Genomic DNA, 23,696 nt, shown 5'->3' with positions numbered 1-23,696 from the left:
ATACAGCACCTTGTACCTAGAACACCTTGTACCTAGAGCACCTTGTACCTAGAGCCCCTTGTATATACAGCACCTTGTACCTAGAGCACCTTGTACCTAGAGCCCCTTGTATATACAGCACCTTGTACCTAGAGCACCTTGTACCTAGAGCCCCTTGTATATACAGCACCTTGTACCAAGAGACCCTTGTACCTAGAGCCCCTTGTACCTAGAGCACCTTGTACCTAGAGCACCTTGTACCTAGAGCCCCTTGTACCTAGAGCCCCTTGTACCTAGAGCACCTTGTACCTAGAGCCCCTTGTACCTAGAGCCCCTTGTACCTAGAGCACCTTGTACCTAGAGCACCTTGTACCTAGAGCCCCTTGTACCTAGAGCCCCTTGTATTTACAGCACCTTGTACCTAGAGCACCTTGTACATTGAGAAGCTTGTACCTAGAGCACCTTGTACCTAGAGCACCTTGTACCTAGAGCACCTTGTACCTAGAGCCCCTTGTATATACAGCACCTTGTACCTAGAGCACCTTGTACCTTGAGAAGCTTGTACCTAGAGCACCTTGTATATACAGAACCATGTACCTAGAGCACCTTGTACCTAGAGCACCTTGTACCTAGAGCCCCTTGTACCTAGAGCCCCTTGTATATACAGCACCTTGTACCTAGAGCACCTTGTACCTTGAGAAGCTTGTACCTAGAGCACCTTGTACCTAGATCACCTTGTACCTAGATCACCTTGTACCTAGAGCACCTTGTATATACAGCACCTTGTATATACAGCACCTTGTACCTAGAGCACCTTGTATATACAGCACCTTGTACCTAGAGACCCTTGTACCTAGAGCACCTTGTACATAGAGCCCCTTGTACCTAGAGCCCCTTGTACCTAGAGCACCTTGTACATAGAGCACCTTGTACCTAGAGCACCTTGTACCTAGAGCACTTTGTACCTAGAGCCCCTTGTATATACAGCACCTTGTACCTAGAGCCCCTTGTACCTAGAGCCCCTTGTATATACAGCACCTTGTACCTAGAGCACCTTGTACATAGAGCACCTTGTACCTAGAGCACCTTGTACCTAGAGCACTTTGTACCTAGAGCCCCTTGTATATACAGCACCTTGTACCTAGAGCACCTTGTACCTAGAGCACCTTGTACCTAGAGCACTTTGTACCTAGAGCACCTTGTACCTAGAGCCCCTTGTATATACAGCATCTTGTACCTAGAGCCCCTTGTATATACAGCACCTTGTACCTAGAGCACCTTGTACCTAGAGCACATTGTACCTAGAGCCCCTTGTATATACAGCACCTTGTACCTAGAGCACCTTGTACCTAGAGCACCTTGTACATAGAGCACCTTGTACCTAGAGCACCTTGTACATAGAGCACCTTGTACCTAGAGCACCTTGTACATAGAGCACCTTGTACCTAGAGCACCTTGTACCTAGAGCCCCTTGTACCTAGAGCACCTTGTACCTAGAGCACCTTGTACCTTGAGAAGCTTGTACCTAGATCACCTTGTATATACAGAACCATGTACCTAGAGCACCTTGTACCTAGAGCACCTTGTACCTAGAGCACCTTGTACATAGAGCACCTTGTACCTAGAGCACCTTGTACCTAGAGCACCTTGTACCTTGAGAAGCTTGTACCTAGATCACCTTGTATATAGAGAACCATGTACATAGAGCACATTGTACCTAGAGCACCTTGTACATAGAGCACCTTGTACCTAGAGCACCTTGTACCTAGAGCCCCTTGTACCTAGAGCACCTTGTACCTAGAGCACCTTGTACCTTGAGAAGCTTGTACCTAGATCACCTTGTATATACAGAACCATGTACCTAGAGCACCTTGTACCTAGAGCACCTTGTACCTAGAGCACCTTGTACATAGAGCACCTTGTACCTAGAGCACCTTGTACCTAGAGCACCTTGTACCTTGAGAAGCTTGTACCTAGATCACCTTGTATATACAGAACCATGTACCTAGAGCACCTTGTACCTAGAGCACCTTGTACCTAGAGCACCTTGTACCTAGAGCACCTTGTACCTTGAGCACCTTGTACCTAGAGCACCCTGTACATAGAGCACCTTGTACCTAGAGCACCTTGTACCTAGAGCACATTGTACCTAGAGCACCTTGTACCTAGAGCACCTTGTATATACAGCACCTTGTACCTAGAGCACCTTGTATATACAGCACCTTGTACCTAGAGACCCTTGTATATACAGCACCTTGTACCGAGAGCACCTTGTACCTAGAGTTAATTGTACCTAGAGCAACTTGTATATACAGCACCTTGTACTTAGAGCAACTTGTACCTAGAGCACCTTGTACCTAGAGCAACTTGTATATACAGCACCTTGTACCTAGAGCCCCTTGTATATACAGCTTCTTGTACCTAGAGCGCCTTGTACGTAGAGCAAATTGTATATACAGCACCTTGTACCTAGAGCACCTAGTACCTAGAGTAACTTGTATCTAGAGGCCCTTGCATATACAGCACCTTGTACCTAGAGCACCTTGTACCCAGAGCACCTTGTACCTAGAGCACCTTGTACCTAGAGGCCCTTGCATATACAGCACCTTGTACCTAGAGCCCCTTGTATATACAGCACCTTGTACCTAGAGCACCTTGTACCAGAGACCCTTGTACCTAGAGCACCTTGTACATAGAGCCCCTTGTACCTAGAGCAACTTGTATATACAGCACCTTGTACCTAGAGCCCCTTGTACCTAGAGCACCTTGTACATAGAGCCCCTTGTACCTAGAGCAACTTGTATATACAGCACCTTGTACCTAGAGCCCCTTGTATATACAGCTTCTTGTACCTAGAGCGCCTTGTACGTAGAGCAAATTGTATATACAGCACCTTGTACCTAGAGCACCTTGTACCTAGAGTAACTTGTATCTAGAGGCCCTTGCATATACAGCACCTTGTACCTAGAGCACCTTGTACCTAAAGCACCTTGTACCTAGAGCACCTTGTACCTAGAGCACCTTGTACCTAGAGGCCCTTGCATATACAGCACCTTGTACCTAGAGCCCCTTGTATATACAGCACATTGTACCTAGAGACCCTTGTATATACAGCACCTTGTACCTAGAGCACCTTGTACCTAGAGGCCCTTGCATATACAGCACATTGTACCTAGAGCCCCTTGTATATACAGCACATTGTACCTAGAGACCCTTGTATATACAGCACCTTGTACCTAGAGCACCTTGTACCTAGAGACCCTTGTACCTAGAGCACCTTGTACATAGAGCCCCTTGTACCTAGAGCCCCTTGTACATAGAGCACCTTGTACCTAGAGCACCTTGTATATAGAGCACCTTGTACCTAAAGCACCTTGTACATAGAGCACCTTGTACCTAGAGCACCTTGTACATAGAGCACCTTGTACCTAGAGCACCTTGTACCTAGAGCCCCTTGTACCTAGAGCACCTTGTACCTAGAGCACCTTGTACCTTGAGAAGCTTGTACCTAGATCACCTTGTATATACAGAACCATGTACCTAGAGCACCTTGTACCTAGAGCACCTTGTACCTAGAGCACCTTGTATATACAGCACCTTGTACCTAGAGCACCTTGTATATACAGCACCTTGTACCTAGAGACCCTTGTATATACTGCACCTTGTACCGAGAGCACCTTGTACCTAGAGTTAATTGTACCTAGAGCAACTTGTATTACAGCACCTTGTACCTAGAGCAACTTGTACCTAGAGCACCTTGTACCTAGAGCAACTTGTATATACAGCACCTTGTACCTAGAGCCCCTTGTATATACAGCTTCTTGTACCTAGAGTGCCTTGTACCTAGAGCAAATTGTATATACAGCACCTTGTACCAAGAGCACCTTGTACCTAGAGTAACTTGTACCTAGAGGCCCTTGCATATACAGCACCTTGTACCTAGAGCACCTTGTACCTAGAGCACCTTGTACCTAGAGCACCTTGTACCTAGAGCACCTTGTACCTAGAGGCCCTTGCATATACAGCACCTTGTACCTAGAGCACCTTGTACCTAGAGCACCTTGTACCTAGAGCCCCTTGTATATACAGCACCTTGTACCTAGAGCCCCTTGTATATACAGCACCTTGTACCTAGAGACCCTTGTATATACAGCACCTTGTACCTAGAGAAACTTGTACCTAGAGCACCTTGTATCTTGAGCACCTTGTACCTAGAGCACCTTCTATATACAGCACATTTTACCTAGAGCACCTTGTACCTAGAGGACCTTGTACCTAGAGCAACTCTTACATAGAGCACCTTGTACCTAGACCACCTTGTATATACAGCACCTGGCCTAGAGAAACGTGTACCTAGAGCACCTTGTACCTAGAGCACCTTGTATCTTGAGCACCTTGTACCTAGAGCACCTTGTATATACAGCACCTTGTACCTAGAGTTACATTTACATTTACATTTACGTCATTTAGCAGACGCTCTTATCCAGAGCGACTTACAGTTAGTGAATACATATTTTTTTATACTGGCCCCCCGTGGGAATCGAACCCACAACCCTGGCATTGCAAACGCCATGCTCTATCAACTGAGCTACATCCCTGCCGGCCATTCCCTCCCCTACCCTGGACGACGCTGGGCCAATTGTGCGCCGCCCATGAGTCTCCCGGTCGCGGCCGGCTGCGACAGAGCCTGGATTCGAACCAGGATCTCTAGTGGCACAGTTAGCACTGCGATGCAGTGCCTTAGACCACTGCGCCACTCAGGAGTTACCAAGAGCACATTTTACCTAGAGCACCTTGTACCTAGAGGACCTTGTACCTAGAGCAACTTGTACCTAGAGACCCTTCTACCTAGAGACCCTTCTGCCTAGATCAGCTTGTAACTAGAGCACCTTGTACCTAGAGCACATTGTACCGGAAGCACCTTGTACCTAGAGCACCTTGTACATAGAGCACCTTGTACCTAGAGCACCTTGTACCTAGAGCCCCTTGTACCTAGAGCACCTTGTACCTAGAGCACCTTGTACCTTGAGAAGCTTGTACCTAGATCACCTTGTATATACAGAACCATGTACCTAGAGCACCTTGTACCTAGAGCACCTTGTACCTAGAGCAACTTGTACATAGAGCACCTTGTACCTAGAGCACCTTGTACCTTGAGAAGCTTGTACCTAGATCACCTTGTATATACAGAACCATGTACCTAGAGCACCTTGTACCTAGAGCACCTTGTACCTAGAGCAACTTGTACCTAGAGCACCTTGTACCTTGAGCACCTTGTACCTAGAGCACCCTGTACATAGAGCACCTTGTACCTAGAGCAACTTGTACCTAGAGCACCTTGTACCTAGAGCACCTTGTACCTAGAGCACCTTGTATATACAGCACCTTGTACCTAGAGCACCTTGTATATACAGCACCTTGTACCTAGAGCACCTTGTATATACAGCACCTTGTACCTAGAGACCCTTGTATATACTGCACCTTGTACCGAGAGCACCTTGTACCTAGAGTTAATTGTACCTAGAGCAACTTGTATATACAGCACCTTGTACCTAGAGCAACTTGTACCTAGAGCACCTTGTACCTAGAGCAACTTGTATATACATCACCTTGTACCTAGAGCCCCTTGTATATACAGCTTCTTGTACCTAGAGCGCCTTGTACGTAGAGCAAATTGTATATACAGCACCTTGTACCTAGAGCACCTTGTACCTAGAGTAACTTGTATCTAGAGGCCCTTGCATATACAGCACCTTGTACCTAGAGCACCTTGTACCTAGAGCACCTTGTACCCAGAGCACTTTGTACCTAGAGCACCTTGTACCTAGAGGCCCTTGCATATACAGCACCTTGTACCTAGAGCCCCTTGTATATACAGCACCTTGTACCTAGAGCACCTTGTACCTAGAGACCCTTGTACCTAGAGCACCTTGTACATAGAGCCCCTTGTACCTAGAGCAACTTGTATATACAGCACCTTGTACCTAGAGCCCCTTGTACCTAGAGCACCTTGTACATAGAGCCCCTTGTACCTAGAGCAACTTGTATATACAGCACCTTGTACCTAGAGCCCCTTGTATATACAGCTTCTTGTACCTAGAGCGCCTTGTACGTAGAGCAAATTGTATATACAGCACCTTGTACCTAGAGCACCTTGTACCTAGAGTAACTTGTATCTAGAGGCCCTTGCATATACAGCACCTTGTACCTAGAGCACCTTGTACCTAGAGCACCTTGTACCTAGAGCACCTTGTACCTAGAGGCCCTTGCATATACAGCACCTTGTACCTAGAGCCCCTTGTATATACAGCACATTGTACCTAGAGACCCTTGTATATACAGCACCTTGTACCTAGAGCACCTTGTACCTAGAGGCCCTTGCATATACAGCACATTGTACCTAGAGCCCCTTGTATATACAGCACATTGTACCTAGAGACCCTTGTATATACAGCACCTTGTACCTAGAGCACCTTGTACCTAGAGACCCTTGTACCTAGATCACCTTGTACATAGAGCCCCTTGTACCTAGAGCCCCTTGTACATAGAGCACCTTGTACCTAGAGCACCTTGTACATAGAGCACCTTGTACCTAAAGCACCTTGTACATAGAGCACCTTGTACCTAGAGCACCTTGTACATAGAGCACCTTGTACCGAGAGCACCTTGTACCTAGAGTTAATTGTACCTAGAGCAACTTGTATATACAGCACCTTGTACCTAGAGCAACTTGTACCTAGAGCACCTTGTACCTAGAGCAACTTGTATATACATCACCTTGTACCTAGAGCCCCTTGTATATACAGCTTCTTGTACCTAGAGCGCCTTGTACGTAGAGCAAATTGTATATACAGCACCTTGTACCTAGAGCACCTTGTACCTAGAGTAACTTGTATCTAGAGGCCCTTGCATATACAGCACCTTGTACCTAGAGCACCTTGTACCTAGAGCACCTTGTACCCAGAGCACTTTGTACCTAGAGCACCTTGTACCTAGAGGCCCTTGCATATACAGCACCTTGTACCTAGAGCCCCTTGTATATACAGCACCTTGTACCTAGAGCACCTTGTACCTAGAGACCCTTGTACCTAGAGCACCTTGTACATAGAGCCCCTTGTACCTAAAGCAACTTGTATATACAGCACCTTGTACCTAGAGCCCCTTGTACCTAGAGCACCTTGTACATAGAGCCCCTTGTACCTAGAGCAACTTGTATATACAGCACCTTGTACCTAGAGCCCCTTTTATATACAGCTTCTTGTACCTAGAGCGCCTTGTACGTAGAGCAAATTGTATATACAGCACCTTGTACCTAGAGCACCTTGTACCTAGAGTAACTTGTATCTAGAGGCCCTTGCATATACAGCACCTTGTACCTAGAGCACCTTGTACCTAGAGCACCTTGTACCTAGAGCACCTTGTACCTAGAGGCCCTTGCATATACAGCACCTTGTACCTAGAGCCCCTTGTATATACAGCACATTGTACCTAGAGACCCTTGTATATACAGCACCTTGTACCTAGAGCACCTTGTACCTAGAGGCCCTTGCATATACAGCACATTGTACCTAGAGCCCCTTGTATATACAGCACATTGTACCTAGAGACCCTTGTATATACAGCACCTTGTACCTAGAGCACCTTGTACCTAGAGACCCTTGTACCTAGATCACCTTGTACATAGAGCCCCTTGTACCTAGAGCCCCTTGTACATAGAGCACCTTGTACCTAGAGCACCTTGTACATAGAGCACCTTGTACCTAAAGCACCTTGTACATAGAGCACCTTGTACCTAGAGCACCTTGTACATAGAGCACCTTGTACCTAGAGCACCTTGTACCTAGAGCCCCTTGTACCTAGAGCACCTTGTACCTAGAGCACCTTGTACCTTGAGAAGCTTGTACCTAGATCACCTTGTATATACAGAACCATGTACCTAGAGCACCTTGTACCTAGAGCACCTTGTACCTAGAGCACCTTGTATATACAGCACCTTGTACCTAGAGCACCTTGTATATACTGCCCCTTGTACCTAGAGACCCTTGTATATACTGCACCTTGTACCGAGAGCACCTTGTACCTAGAGTTAATTGTACCTAGAGCAACTTGTATTACAGCACCTTGTACCTAGAGCAACTTGTACCTAGAGCACCTTGTACCTAGAGCAACTTGTATATACAGCACCTTGTACCTAGAGCCCCTTGTATATACAGCTTCTTGTACCTAGAGTGCCTTGTACCTAGAGCAAATTGTATATACAGCACCTTGTACCTAGAGCACCTTGTACCTAGAGTAACTTGTACCTAGAGGCCCTTGCATATACAGCACCTTGTACCTAGAGCACCTTGTACCTAGAGCACCTTGTACCTAGAGCACCTTGTACCTAGAGCACCTTGTACCTAGAGGCCCTTGCATATACAGCACCTTGTACCTAGAGCACCTTGTACCTAGAGCACCTTGTACCTAGAGCCCCTTGTATATACAGCACCTTGTACCTAGAGCCCCTTGTATATACAGCACCTTGTACCTAGAGACCCTTGTATATACAGCACCTTGTACCTAGAGAAACTTGTACCTAGAGCACCTTGTATCTTGAGCACCTTGTACCTAGAGCACCTTGTATATACAGCACCTTGTACCTAGAACACCTTGTACCAAGAGCACATTTTACCTAGAGCACCTTGTACCTAGAGGACCTTGTACCTAGAGCAACTCTTACATAGAGCACCTTGTACCTAGACCACCTTGTATATACAGCACCTGGCCTAGAGAAACGTGTACCTAGAGCACCTTGTACCTAGAGCACCTTGTATCTTGAGCACCTTGTACCTAGAGCACCTTGTATATACAGCACCTTGTACCTAGAGCACCTTGTCCCAAGAGCACATTTTACCTAGAGCACCTTGTACCTAGAGGACCTTGTACCTAGAGCAACTTGTACCTAGAGACCCTTCTACCTAGAGACCCTTCTGCCTAGAGCAGCTTGTAACTAGAGCACCTTGTACCTAGAGCACATTGTACCGGAAGCACCTTGTACCTAGAGCACCTTGTACCTACAGACCCTTGAACCTAGAGCAACTTGTACCTAGAGCACCCTGTACCTAGACCACCTTGTATATACAGCACCTGACCTAGAGAAACTTCTACCTAGAGCACCTTGTACCTAGAGCACCTTGTATCTTGAGCACCTTGTACCTAGAGCACCTTGTATATACAGCACCTTGTACCTAGAGCACCTTGTACCTAGAGCCCCTTGTATATACAGCACCTTGTACCTAGAGCACCTTGTACCTAGAGCAACTTGTACCTAGAGCAACTTGTACCTAGAGACCCTTCTACCTAGAGACCCTTCTGACTAGAGCAACTTGTAACTAGAGCACCTTGCATATACAGCACCTTGTACCTAGAGCCCCTTGTATATACAGCACATTGTACCTAGAGACCCTTGTATATACTGCACCTTGTACCGAGAGCACCTTGTACCTAGAGTTAATTGTACCTAGAGCAACTTGTATTACAGCACCTTGTACCTAGAGCAACTTGTACCTAGAGCACCTTGTACCTAGAGCAACTTGTATATACAGCACCTTGTACCTAGAGCCCCTTGTATATACAGCTTCTTGTACCTAGAGTGCCTTGTACCTAGAGCAAATTGTATATACAGCACCTTGTACCTAGAGCACCTTGTACCTAGAGTAACTTGTACCTAGAGGCCCTTGCATATACAGCACCTTGTACCTAGAGCACCTTGTACCTAGAGCACCTTGTACCTAGAGCACCTTGTACCTAGAGCACCTTGTACCTAGAGGCCCTTGCATATACAGCACCTTGTACCTAGAGCACCTTGTACCTAGAGCACCTTGTACCTAGAGCCCCTTGTATATACATCACCTTGTACCTAGAGCCCCTTGTATATACAGCACCTTGTACCTAGAGACCCTTGTATATACAGCACCTTGTACCTAGAGAAACTTGTACCTAGAGCACCTTGTATCTTGAGCACCTTGTACCTAGAGCACCTTGTATATACAGCACCTTGTACCTAGAGCACCTTGTACATAGAGCACCTTGTACCTAAAGCACCTTGTACATAGAGCACCTTGTACCTAGAGCACCTTGTACATAGAGCACCTTGTACCTAGAGCCCCTTGTACCTAGAGCCCCTTGTACCTAGAGCACCTTGTACCTTGAGAAGCTTGTACCTAGATCACCTTGTATATACAGAACCATGTACCTAGAGCACCTTGTACCTAGAGCACCTTGTACCTAGAGCACCTTGTATATACAGCACCTTGTACCTAGAGCACCTTGTATATACAGCACCTTGTACCTAGAGACCCTTGTATATACTGCACCTTGTACCGAGAGCACCTTGTACCTAGAGTTAATTGTACCTAGAGCAACTTGTATTACAGCACCTTGTACCTAGAGCAACTTGTACCTAGAGCACCTTGTACCTAGAGCAACTTGTATATACAGCACCTTGTACCTAGAGCCCCTTGTATATACAGCTTCTTGTACCTAGAGTGCCTTGTACCTAGAGCAAATTGTATATACAGCACCTTGTACCTAGAGCACCTTGTACCTAGAGTAACTTGTACCTAGAGGCCCTTGCATATACAGCACCTTGTACCTAGAGCACCTTGTACCTAGAGCACCTTGTACCTAGAGCACCTTGTACCTAGAGCACCTTGTACCTAGAGGCCCTTGCATATACAGCACCTTGTACCTAGAGCACCTTGTACCTAGAGCACCTTGTACCTAGAGCCCCTTGTATATACAGCACCTTGTACCTAGAGCCCCTTGTATATACAGCACCTTGTACCTAGAGACCCTTGTATATACAGCACCTTGTACCTAGAGAAACTTGTACCTAGAGCACCTTGTATCTTGAGCACCTTGTACCTAGAGCACCTTGTATATACAGCACCTTGTACCTAGAGCACCTTGTACCAAGAGCACATTTTACCTAGAGCACCTTGTACCTAGAGGACCTTGTACCTAGAGCAACTCTTACATAGAGCACCTTGTACCTAGACCACCTTGTATATACAGCACCTGGCCTAGAGAAACGTGTACCTAGAGCACCTTGTACCTAGAGCACCTTGTATCTTGAGCACCTTGTACCTAGAGCACCTTGTATATACAGCACCTTGTACCTAGAGCACCTTGTACCAAGAGCACATTTTACCTAGAGCACCTTGTACCTAGAGGACCTTGTACCTAGAGCAACTTGTACCTAGAGACCCTTCTACCTAGAGACCCTTCTGCCTAGAGCAGCTTGTAACTAGAGCACCTTGTACCTAGAGCACATTGTACCGGAAGCACCTTGTACCTAGAGCACCTTGTACCTACAGACCCTTGAACCTAGAGCAACTTGTACCTAGAGCACCCTGTACCTAGACCACCTTGTATATACAGCACCTGACCTAGAGAAACTTGTACCTAGAGCACCTTGTACCTAGAGCACCTTGTATCTTGAGCACCTTGTACCTAGAGCACCTTGTATATACAGCACCTTGTACCTAGAGCACCTTGTACCTAGAGCCCCTTGTATATACAGCACCTTGTACCTAGAGCACCTTGTACCTAGAGCAACTTGTACCTAGAGCAACTTGTACCTAGAGACCCTTCTACCTAGAGACCCTTCTGACTAGAGCAACTTGTAACTAGAGCACCTTGTACCTAGAGCACCTTGTACATACAGACCCTTGAACCTAGAGCAACTTGTACCTAGAGCACCTTGTACCTACAGACCCTTGAACCTAGAGCACCCTGTACCTTGACCACCTTGTATATACAGCACCTTGTACCTAGAGCCCCTTGTATATACCGCACCTTGTACCTAGAGCACCTTGTACCGAGAGCACCTTGTACCTAGAGCACCTTGTACCTAGAGCACCTTGTACCTACATACCCTTGTACCTAGAGCAACTTGTACCTAGAGTACCATGTACCTTGGCCAACTTGTATATACAGCACCTTGTACCTAGAGCCCCTTGTATATACAGCACCTTGTACCTAGAGCTACTCTTACCTAGAGACCCTTGTACCTAGAGCACATTGTACCTAGAGACCCTTGTACCTAGAGCACCTTGTACCTAGAGCACCTTGTACCTAGAGCACCTTGTATATACAGCACCTTGTACCTAGAGACCCTTGTATATACAGCACCTTGTACCTAGAGCAACTCTTACCTAGAGCAAGTTTTACCTAGAGCACCTTGTACCTATAGCACCTTGTACCAAGAGCACCTTGTACCTAGAGCAACTTGTACCTAGAGCAACTTGTATATACATCACCTTGTACCTAGAGCAAATCAAAAACAGAGTAGAGAAATGAGAGGAATCTGTCACAGCTACAGTATATGGAAATGTCATCCCTTTAACCCTTCTGCTTGGTTGGACCCCTTAGGTAACATACAGTACTAGTCAAAAGTTTGGACACACCTACTCATTCCAGGGTTTGTCTTTATTTTTACTACTTTCTACATTGTAGAATAATAGTGAAGACCTGACCAATCAACCATGCAGCAAAGCAGACAAGCGCATCTCATCTAATCTAGCTTGAACACTAATTCTAATGTTAGTCTCTAGCTCGGTGGATTAACACAGTTTTGTGGCATGCAGGAGACCCAAGCTGACAGTCAGGTACATATGTATTCTTCCCTTACAGTGGTGTAGTGGAAGGTAAACGCACATAAACTCTGTTTACATACCTTGTTTATATCCCGGAAAAATGTATTGAAAATATAGAGAGCGTTACTTTACTCAGGAACGGGGAAGGGCGAACAGTGTTTAAACACATATTTTCTTTACCGCTACATCACTGGCCTCCCAGTGCTAGCTGTGCCACTGGAGATCTTGGTTCGAATCCTCTGGATAAGAGCGTCTGCTAAACGACTAAAATGTAAAAATGTAAATCACTGCTCCCTTGAAATGACGCTTGTGTCTACGGCCCCTGTCACACAATACCATCAGCGGTTTATCTAGAAATAACATCCATTTATTACGTGTTGTATTACTCGCATGCTTCATTTACATTTTCTTTTTTTCAATAACCTCTTTGGTGATATGATTATATGAATGTCTGCAAATGAAACACTAAACAAACAGTAATTAAATCATAATGTCACAAAGTCCCAGCTGAATCCCAGTAGCTTCCCAGGCTGAAATGTAAATGTCATGCTCTTTGATGACAAGCGTCCCTCTTTCATCAGGACTTGTCATTTTGAGTCATATTATTTGTGTATCCTGTCTGTTTCCCTTACTTTAGATACAAGTGAATTGATTCTGATTCCTTTACTATAGATACAAGTGGATTGATTCTGATTCCTTTACTATAGATACAAGTGGCTTGATTCTGATTCCTTTACTATAGATACAAGTGGCTTGATTCTGATTCCTTTACTATAGATACAAGTGGCTTGATTCTGATTCCTTTACTATAGATACAAGTGGCTTGATTCTGATTCCTTTACTATAGATACAAGTAGATTGATTCTGATTCCCTTACTATAGATACAAGTGGATTGATTCTGATTCCCTTACTATAGATACAAGTGGATTGATTCTGATTCCCTTACTATAGATACAAGTTGATTGATTCTGATTCCCTTACTATAGATACACGTGGATTGATTCTGATTCCCTTACTATAGATACACGTGGATTGATTCTGATTCCCTTACTGATTGATTCTGATTCCCTTACTATAGATACACGTGGATTGATTCTGATTCCCTTACTATAGATACAAGTTGATTGATTCTGATTCCCTTACTGATTGATTCTGATTCCCTTACTATGCACTGTAGATACAAGTGGATTGATGAATCACTTTAAACCGAACACTGATGTAAGAACTGATCACTCATCAGTGATGATCATCCATTTGGAGGTCCTCATCCATTTGGAGGGCATCACAAGTCAATGTCCTCATGACCTACTTACATGTGTGACGTGTCCCTCTTTCTCAGGACTTGTCATTTTGAGTCATATTATTTATCCTGGGCTGTGTCCCAAATGATACCCTGTTCTCTATATAGTGCACTACATTTGACCAGAGCCCTCTGGGTCCTATGGGTCCTGGTCTAAAGCAGTGCACTATATAGAGAATAAGGTGGCATTTGGGACTAAGCCCTGGGTCCAGATCCAGCTACATGCTTCTGGCTGCAGCATGTCTGTGATCAATGGAGATGAATATTGAAACAGACGGAGCAGGATGGTGTGAGAGCTGCTTCTGGCAGCCAGAGCGTGTGAGAGGGCTGGGGGTGGGGCTTGGGCTGTGGGTGGGGCTGGGGCAGCCAAGGTATTGGGCTCAGTCAGGTTATTAAGCAGGATGAATGTGTGTGTGTGTGTGTGCGTGCGTGTGTGTGTGTGTGTGATGGCTTCTCCCTTAGCCAGCCTTAGAAGCCCCCCCCAGCTAGCCTAGCCCTCGGAGTCCCCGTTAGCCAGCCTAGCCCTAGCAAATCAAATCAAATTTTATTTGACACATGCGCCGAATGCAACAGGTTACATTGAAATGCTTACTTACAAGCCCTTAACCAGCAATGCCGTTTTAAGAAAGAATTAAACAATTATTTTGTATGATTTTTTAAAATTAAATAATTAAAGAGCAGCAGTAAATATAACAATAGCGAGGCGATATACAGGGGGGTACCGGTACCGAGTCAATGTGCGGGGGCACCGGTTAGTCGAGGTAATTGAGGTAATATGTACATGTGGGTAGAGTTTTAAAGTGACTATGCATAGATAATAAACAGAGAGTAGCAGCAGCGTAAAAGAGGGGGTGGGGGGCAATCCAAATAGTCTGGGTAGCCATTTGAATAGATGTTCAGGAGTCTTATGGCTTGGGGGTAGAAGCTGTTTAGAAGCCTTTTGGACCTAGACTTGGCGCTCCGGTACCGCTTGCCGTGCGGTAGCAGAGAGAACAGTCTATGACTAGGGTGGCTGGAGTCTTTGACAATTTTTAGGGCCTTCCTCTGACCACCTGGTATAGAGGTCCTGGATGGCAGGAAGCTTGGCCCCAGTGATGTACTGGGCCGTACGCACTACCCTCTGTAGTGCCTTGCGGTCGGAGGCCTAGCAGTTGCCATACCAAGCAGTGATGCATCCAGTCAGGATGCTCTCGATGGTGCAGCTGCACAACCTTTTGAGGATCTGAGGACCCATGCCAAATCTTATCAGTCTCCTTAGGGGGAATAGGTTTTGTCGTGCCCTCTTCACGACTGTCTTGGTGTGCTTGGACCATGTTAGTTTGTTGATGATGTGGACACCAAGGAACTTGAAGCTCTCAACCTGCTCCACTACAGCTCCGTAGATTGGAAAGGTGGCATACTCTGTCCTCTTCTTTTCCCAGATAAACATCCTACTATCTGGAGCAGAGCACTGCCGAACATCAGAGCACTGCCGAACAGCCCAGATAAACATCCTACTATCTGGAGCAGAGCACTGCCGAACATCAGAGCACTGCCGAACAGCCCAGATAAACATCCTACTATCTGGAGCAGAGCACTGCCGAACATCAGAGCACTGCCGAACAGCCCAGATAAACATCCTACTATCTGGAGCAGAGCACTGCCGAACATCAGAGCACTGCCGAACAGCCCAGATAAACATCCTACTATCTGGAGCAGAGCACTGCCGAACATCAGAGCACTGCCGAACAGCCCAGATAAACATCCTACTATCTGGAGCAGAGCACTGCCGAACATCAGAGCACTGCCGAACAGCCCAGATAAACATCCTACTATCTGGAACCTGGGCCTTTATCCCCCATAATGCTACACTAAGGTGTGCTTCTCCTAACATGCGTTCCAAATGGCACACTATTCCCTATATAGTGTACAACTTTTGACCATGAACCATAGGTGATATATCAGTGACAGTTGGACCTGCATGGTGTACTTAATAAGAATAACCATCACCTACATCCACATCTGGTCCCTCACTCCCCAGTCAATAGCACCTTTAACTGCCCCCATTTCATATCCTACAGCTTTGTTCACTTGACTATGCGTCCTTTCCTCTGCACAATCACAATGACTGCATCCGAAATGGCACCCTATTCCCTATATAGTGCACTACTTTTGACCAGATCCCTACGGTGCCATTTGAGACTCAGCCAATTCTCTATCCCCACTACTCTTGAGATAGAGCCAAAGGTGCTCTCTCAGATGACAAACATTCCACCCTAATATGGTGGTAACGTGGCTGCAGATTGATGAAGTTGTGTTGTAAAGAAGGAGAGGGACAGCAGATGTTCCTAAACATCCCTGCATGGCTTTATGGGGGATTGGATGGAGACTGAAGGTTAATGATGATTACCGCTCTCTAGGGAGACTACAGCTTCATAATCTTTCATTCCACACTGCTGCAGATAAGACCAAAACATGCAGGCACCGCACACACTAACTAGGAACAGAACTGTCGGCGCACAACAATATAGTCCATCAGATGTCAACAAACATGTAACAGCTTTATAACAATAATGTTGTAATAACAAGATTGTCTCTTATTAAAGCAGGAAATCTGAAACAACTAACTGCTACTTGGTACGACATACTCATGTAAGAGACGGTACCAAATATTATCCACATTTTACACTAAAGAACAAATATAATAATTATATAAAATAATATAAGAAATATCAACTGAAACCGACGACTGAATAAACCAAATCACTTTTTAAACAAGAAAGGAAAAACCTACATTGAACCATAATAAATAATAATTTATTAGATTCATATAAAGTGTTTTACATAGTAAGAGGGGGATATAGCAATTCGTTTGATATGCAATTAAAGTTCCTTGCAAAACTACTCATCCCCCTTGGCGTTTTTCCTATTTTGTTGCATTACAACCTGTAATTTAAATTGATTTTTATTTGGATTTCATGTAATGGACATACACAAAATAGTCCAAATTGGTGAAGTGAAATGAAAAAAATAACTTGTTTAAAAAAAATAATAATAATAAAAAATACGGAAAAGTGGTGCGTGCATGTGTATTCACCCACTTTGCTACGAAACCCCTAAATAAGATCTGGTGCTACCAATTACCTTCAGAAGTCACATAATTAGTTAAATAAAGTCCACCTGTGTGCACATGATCTCAATATATATACACTGCTCAAAAAAATAAAGGGAATACTAAAATAACACATCCTAGATCTGAATGAATGAAATAATCTTATTAAATACTTTTTTCTTTACAGAGTTGAATGTGCTGACAACAAAATCACACAAAAATTATCAATGGAAATAAAATTTATCAACCCATGGAGGTCTGGATTTGGAGTCACCCTCAAAATTAAAGTGGAAAACCACACTACAGGCTGATCCAACTTTGATGTAATGTCCTTAAAACAAGTCAAAATTAGGCTCAGTAGTGTGTGAGGCCTCCACATGCTTGTATGACCTCCCTACAACGCCTGGGCATGCTCCTGATGAGGTGGCGGATCTCCTCCCAGACCTGGACTAAAGCATCCGCCAACTCCTGGACAGTCTGTGGTGCAACGTGGCGTTAGTGGATGGAGCGAGACATGATGTCCCAGATGTGCTCAATTGGATTCAGGTCTGGGGAACGGGCGGGCCAGTCCATAGCATCAATGCCTTCCTCTTGCAGGAACTGCTGACACACTCCAGCCACATGAGGTCTAGCATTGTCTTGCATTAGGAGGAACCCAGGGCCAACCTCACCAGCATATGGTCTCACAAGGGGTCTGAGGATCTCATCTCGGTACCTAATGGCAGTCAGGCTACCTCTGGCGAGCACATGGAGGGCTGTGCGGCCCCCAAAGAAATGCCACCCCACACCATGACTGACCCACCGCCAAACCGGTCATGCTGGAGGATGTTGCAGGCAGCAGAACGTTCTCCCGGCGTCTCCAGACTCTGTCACGTCTGTCACATGTGCTCAGTGTGAACCTGCTTTCATCTGTGAAGAGCACAGGGCGCCAGTGGCAAATTTGCCAATCTTGGTGTTCTCTGGCAAACGCCAAACGTCCTGCACGGTGTTGGGCTGTAAGCACAACCCCCACCTGTGGACGTCGGGCCCTCATACCATGCTCATGGAGTCTGTTTCTGACCGTTTGAGCAGACACATGCACATTTGTGGCCTGCTGGAGGTCATTTTGCAGGGCTCTGGCAGTGCTCCTCCTGCTCCTCCTTGCACAAAGGCGGAGGTAGCGGTCCTGCTGCTGGGTTGTTGCCCTCCTACGGCCTCCTCCACGTCTCCTGATGTACTGGCCTGTCTCCTGGTAGCGCCTCCATGCTCTGGACACTACGCTGACAGACACAGCAAACCTTCTTGCCACAGCTCGCATTGATGTGCCATCCTGGATGAGCTGCACTACCTGAGCCACTTGTGTGGGTTGTAGACTCTGTCTCATGCTACCACTAGAGTGAAAGCACCGCCAGCATTCAAAAGTGACCAAAACATCAGCCAGGAAGCATAAGAACTGAGAAGTGGTCTGTGGTCACCACCTGCAGAACCACTTCTTTATTGGGGGTGTCTTGCTAATTGCCTATAATTTCCACCTGTTGTCTATTCCATTTGCACAACAGCATGTGAAATGTATTGTCAATCAGTGTTGCTTCCTAAGTGGACAGTTTGATTTCACAGAAATGTGACTGACTTGGAGTTACATTGTGTTGTTTAAGTGTTCCCTTAATTTTTTTAGCAGAGTAAGTGTGCTATGAAGCCCCTAAATAAGATCTGGTGCAACCAATTACCTTCAGAAATCACATAATTCATTAAATAAAGTCCACCTGTGTGCAATCTAAGTGTCACATAGTCTGTCACATGATCTCAGTATATATACACAAGTTCTGAAAGGCCCCAGAGTCTGCAACACCACTGAGCAAGGGGCACCACCAAGCAAGCGCCACCATGAAGACCAAGGAACCCTCCAAACAGGTCAGGGACAAAGTTGTGGAGAAGTACAGATCAGGGTTGGGTTATAAAAAAAATATCAGAAACTTTGAACATCCCATGGACCACCATTAAATCCATTAACAAACCTGCCAAGAGAGGGCCGCCCACCAAAACTCACGGACCAGGCAAGGAGGGCATTAATCAGAGAGGCAACAAAGAGACCACATCGGAGATTGGAGTATCTGTCCATAGGACCACTTTAAGCCGTACACTCCACGGAGCTGGGCTTTACGGAAGAGTGGCCAGAAAAAAGCCATTGCTTAAAGACAAAAAATAAGGAAACACATTTGGTGTTTGCCAAAAGGCATGTGGGAGACTCCCCAAACATATGAAAAAAGGTACTCTGGTCAGATGACGTTATCTACGGGTTCTGTCCACCACCGCCTGTCGGATCTACAGGTAGAGGATAATATGTCTCAACAGAGGATAACATGTCTCACCATTGGAGTTTGATTTATAGCGTTATTGTGTATGTGAAGAGATTAAAGGAGAAAGTACTATTCCCGAATATGCTGTTAAATAGAACACTAGTGTAAATATTTAAATCCCTGTATGAATAGAACACTAGTGTAAATATTTAAACCCCTGTATGAAAAGAACACTAGTGTATGAAATAAAATGCATGCACTCACTAACTGTAAGTCGCTCTGGATAAGAGTGTCTGCTAAATGACAAAAAATGTAAGAAATGTAAAGGAAGAATTTGTGAAGAAGAGTATAATGGGTGACTAGAGATTTGATAAAGTAAGAATGGACAAAATTATTATAATATAGAACTGGCACACCCACACGTAGACGTACGTAAGTGTTGTAAAAAGTATTCTGAGAAGTTCAGGTTGGTCCCTTTATGGATCATTTGATAAAGATACGGTTAAAGTTTTTAATATATTTTTTGTCTTATTTGTTGTTTGTTTCACAATAAAAAAATATTTTGCATCTTCAAAGTGGTAGGCATGTTGTGTAGATCAAATAATACAAACCCCAAAAAAATTAATTTCAATTCCAGGTTGTAAGGCAACAAAATAGGGAAAATGCCAAGGGGGGTGAATACTTTCACAAGCCACTGTAGCGCACTAATAATATAATATCTTAGTAATATGAAGAAATAAATGTTTCAATACAAGGTCACATGACGAACAGAGGGATTGAGTCTTGGGACATTATATTAGAGGCTGCAATCTGGTGTTTGGGTTAGAGATAAGCTTCCTGAGGACAAATAGATTGGCCGCCAGGACTCACTGAACTCAAACAGGCTGTAAGGGACACAGTGGGACAGAGGTATGAGTAATTGAATAAGAGACGTTCTTGACAATTTCCAATTATTATTACTCAGTTCTGTAGTTCGGGTAGCACCAGTGAGTTAAGTAAGAAGGTCATGTCATCTAAAACAATAATCTGTTTCCATTACGTGGAACTGTGTCGAGAATTGAAGTAGATCCAAGTAAATGTTTTTAGTACCGAATATTGAGCTGATAAGCACCAGCTTTCTGAAGGACCCAGCAGATTTGTCAAACAACAGGTTTCACATTTTGACTAGTTGATGTCACAGTCAGTACAGATCATATGTCAATGCAACAGGCCAAAATGATAAGATTACAAGAAAGGGGCTCTGGGATTGTTCACTTTAGAAGGTGCCAATACATCTTAACGGGACACTGTATCCTCTGATGTGTCTGAAGTAGGATTCTGTATACGCAATGTTTTATGAAGACTTCCTGCCCAAGATGCAGTAAACTTGATTTTCTTCCAGGACTGATGAATGTCCACTACCAGGTTTACCAATGATTCTGTATCTCTCCCTTTGAAAGGCTTCCTGAGGCAGGTGCCTTAGGAGAGCAGTTATTGAGACTGTGTACTATACAGTATAAAGGTACTCGGATCCGGCTGTTAAGGGAGCTCCCAAATTAAGTAAGACCCGGCCATTTTGTTTGTTTTACCACACACGCCAGCACCCACACACAACACACCTGTTATCAATATTTGTTAGTGGTGTCAAAACTGTGTTTGATTTCCATTTTGGTTTTAGTGGGTTAGAAAGGGTTAGAAAGGATGCACCTTAAAGGGCACACAAATGAAATATTCTGAAGTATCTGTTGTCCGAGATTTAATTGCACACATGTAAATTCTCTTGATAAGAAATGTACTGAAAAACCCCAATGTAAACCTGGTACACTAGATGTTTGGAATGTTTGAAATGAGTCTGAGGTACAGGGGAAGAAAAGGGAAAGAAACACTCACTTAATGGGGTTGAATGACCTCTGACCTCTGTTCTGACTTTCTGGTGAGGCCTGATCACCCTCACTAGAAAGGCTAGAGACATTGGGTGACATTTAAATGTAATATGTAAACACTGATAATTAGGAAGAAGTCCTATGATTCAGAGAGAGAGAGAGAGACAGAGAGAGCGAGACAGAGAGAGAGAGACAGAGGAGAGAGAGAGACAAAGAGAGAGAGGAGAGAGAGACAGAGAGAGACAGAGAGAGACAGAGAGAGACAGAGAGAGACAGAGAGAGAAGAGAGACAGAGAGAGGAGAGAGAGACAGAGAGAGAAGAGAGAGAGGAGAGAGAGAGACAAAGAGAGAGAGAGAGAGAGAGAGAGAGAGAGAGAGAGAGAGAGAGAGAGAGAGAGAGAGAGAGGAATCTCATCCTGGAATGTGGAGAGATAAGAGGTCTTTAGCTGACATCACTCACACTCAGGCACCTGCCTCCAGGTTCTTTGGTGTGTTTTTTTTTTCTGGGTATGGAGTTGCATGTGCCCTAGACCAAATTCCTGACATCCCTAGACACGTAAAGAAAATTGGCAATGCTACTCGAAATGCCTTGGAACAATTGAATGGGGAACAAAAAAAAATGGTGTAAATTGGGGGGCACTCATGCAATCATTGGCAATAAATGTTGCACTTTTGTCCCAGATCACACTTCTAATATGACTGATCTCACCGACTACATCGCCACTGTTAGTAAGAATAATTCCCCACAACCAGATGCTTGCAACTTGATTGGAATCCCTGTTTGGAAGTTGCCAAATGGGCTGCAGCGTTTATTTTTTTGCTTAGTTTGCCTAATTGTGTTATTAACATGCTGTGTATGTTTGTGTATTTTGGATAAATTCACTCGTTAATAGAAGTATAACCTTTATTATGATGATAGTATCACCATGCTAATTAGATTGTGTAACCCAGAATGAAGTGTCTATCTCATACATTTTGAACGATTATTATCATAGAAGTGATAAAAGTAGGGAATGTGGAGGGAAAATGTATAGTCTGGAGACAGCCTTGAATTGTATATCTTGTCTCATACAATCATTGGTTCCTGTAGGTGCTGGGTAGAGATATAAGGGGAAGACGGTCATGACCCCCTCCTCAGACCTTTTGGCAGACGGTCATGACCCCCTCCTCAGACCTTTTGGCAGACGGTCATGACCCCCTCCTCAGACCTTTTGGCAGACGGTCATGACCCCTCCTCAGACCTTTTGGCAGACGGTCATGACCCCCTCCTCAGACCTTTTGGCAGACGGTCATGACCCCCTCCTCAGACCTTTTGGCAGACGGTCATGACCCCCTCCTCAGACCTTTTGGCAGACGGTCATGACCCCCTCCTCAGACCTTTTGGCAGACGGTCATGACCCCCTCCTCAGACCTTTTGGCAGACGGTCATGACCCCCTCCTCAGACCTTTTGGCAGACGGTCATGACCCCCTCCTCAGACCTTTTGGCAGACGGTCATGACCCCCTCCTCAGACCCTTTTGGCAGACGGTCGCGACCCCCTCCTCAGACCTTTTGGCAGACGGTCATGACCCCCCTCCTCAGACCTTTTGGCAGACGGTCGCGACCCCTCCTCAGACGGTCGTGACCCCCTCCTCAGACCTTTTGGCAGACGGTCGTGACCCCCTCCTCAGACCTTTTGGCAGACGGTCGCGACCCCCTCCTCAGACCTTTTGGCAGACGGTCATGACCCCCTCCTCAGACCTTTTGGCAGACGGTCGCGACCCCCTCCTCAGACCTTTTGGCAGACGGTCGCGACCCCCTCCTCAGACCTTTTGGCAGACGGTCATGACCCCCTCCTCAGACCTTTTTGGCAGACGGTCGTGACCCCCTCCTCAGACCTTTTGGCAGACGGTCATGACCCCCTCCTCAGACCATTTTGGCAGACGGTCATGACCCCCTCCTCAGACCTTTTGGCAGACGGTCGCGACCCCCTCCTCAGACCTTTTGGCAGACGGTCATGACCCCTCCTCAGACCATTTGGCAGACGGTCATGACCCCCTCCTCAGACCTTTTGGCAGACGGTCATGACCCCCTCCTCAGACCTTTTGGCAGACGGTCATGACCCCCTCCTCAGACCTTTTGGCAGACGGTCATGACCCCCTCCTCAGACCTTTTGGCAGACGGTCATGACCCCCTCCTCAGACCTTTTGGTAGATGGTCATGACCCCCTCCTCAGACCTTTTGGCAGACGGTCATGACCCCCTCCTCAGACCTTTTGGCAGACGGTCGACCCCTCCTCAGACCTTTTGGCAGACGGTCATGACCCCCTCCTCAGACCTTTTGGCAGACGGTCATGACCCCCTCCTCAGACCTTTTGGCAGACGGTCATGACCCCCTCCTCAGACCTTTTGGCAGAACGCCCACAATATGTTCTATAAGTTAAGATAGGAGATGGTGCCAGTCACATGCAGAAACCAACCCTTTGAACCATGTAACTTGTCTGTGTAAGTAGTATATAAGAGATCTAATGGGACTTCCCCGGCAGAGCTCCCTTCAGACCGGTACTTTAT

At 45.6% G+C, this 23,696-nt stretch overlaps 1 protein-coding gene across 1 annotated transcript in view; it reads right to left on the bottom strand.

Moving 5' to 3' along the window:
• Positions 1 to 23,696, bottom strand: part of LOC121559952 (contactin-5-like) — a 326,846-nt gene that overhangs the window by 56,436 nt on the left and 246,714 nt on the right. The window lies entirely within an intron of this gene.

Source organism: Coregonus clupeaformis, chromosome 6 (genome assembly GCF_020615455.1).
Source record: "Coregonus clupeaformis isolate EN_2021a chromosome 6, ASM2061545v1, whole genome shotgun sequence".
NCBI classification, from domain to species: Eukaryota; Metazoa; Chordata; class Actinopteri; order Salmoniformes; family Salmonidae; genus Coregonus; species Coregonus clupeaformis.
The sequence above is the reverse complement of the archived record's forward strand: the minus strand, read 5'-3'. Positions and strand labels throughout refer to the sequence as shown.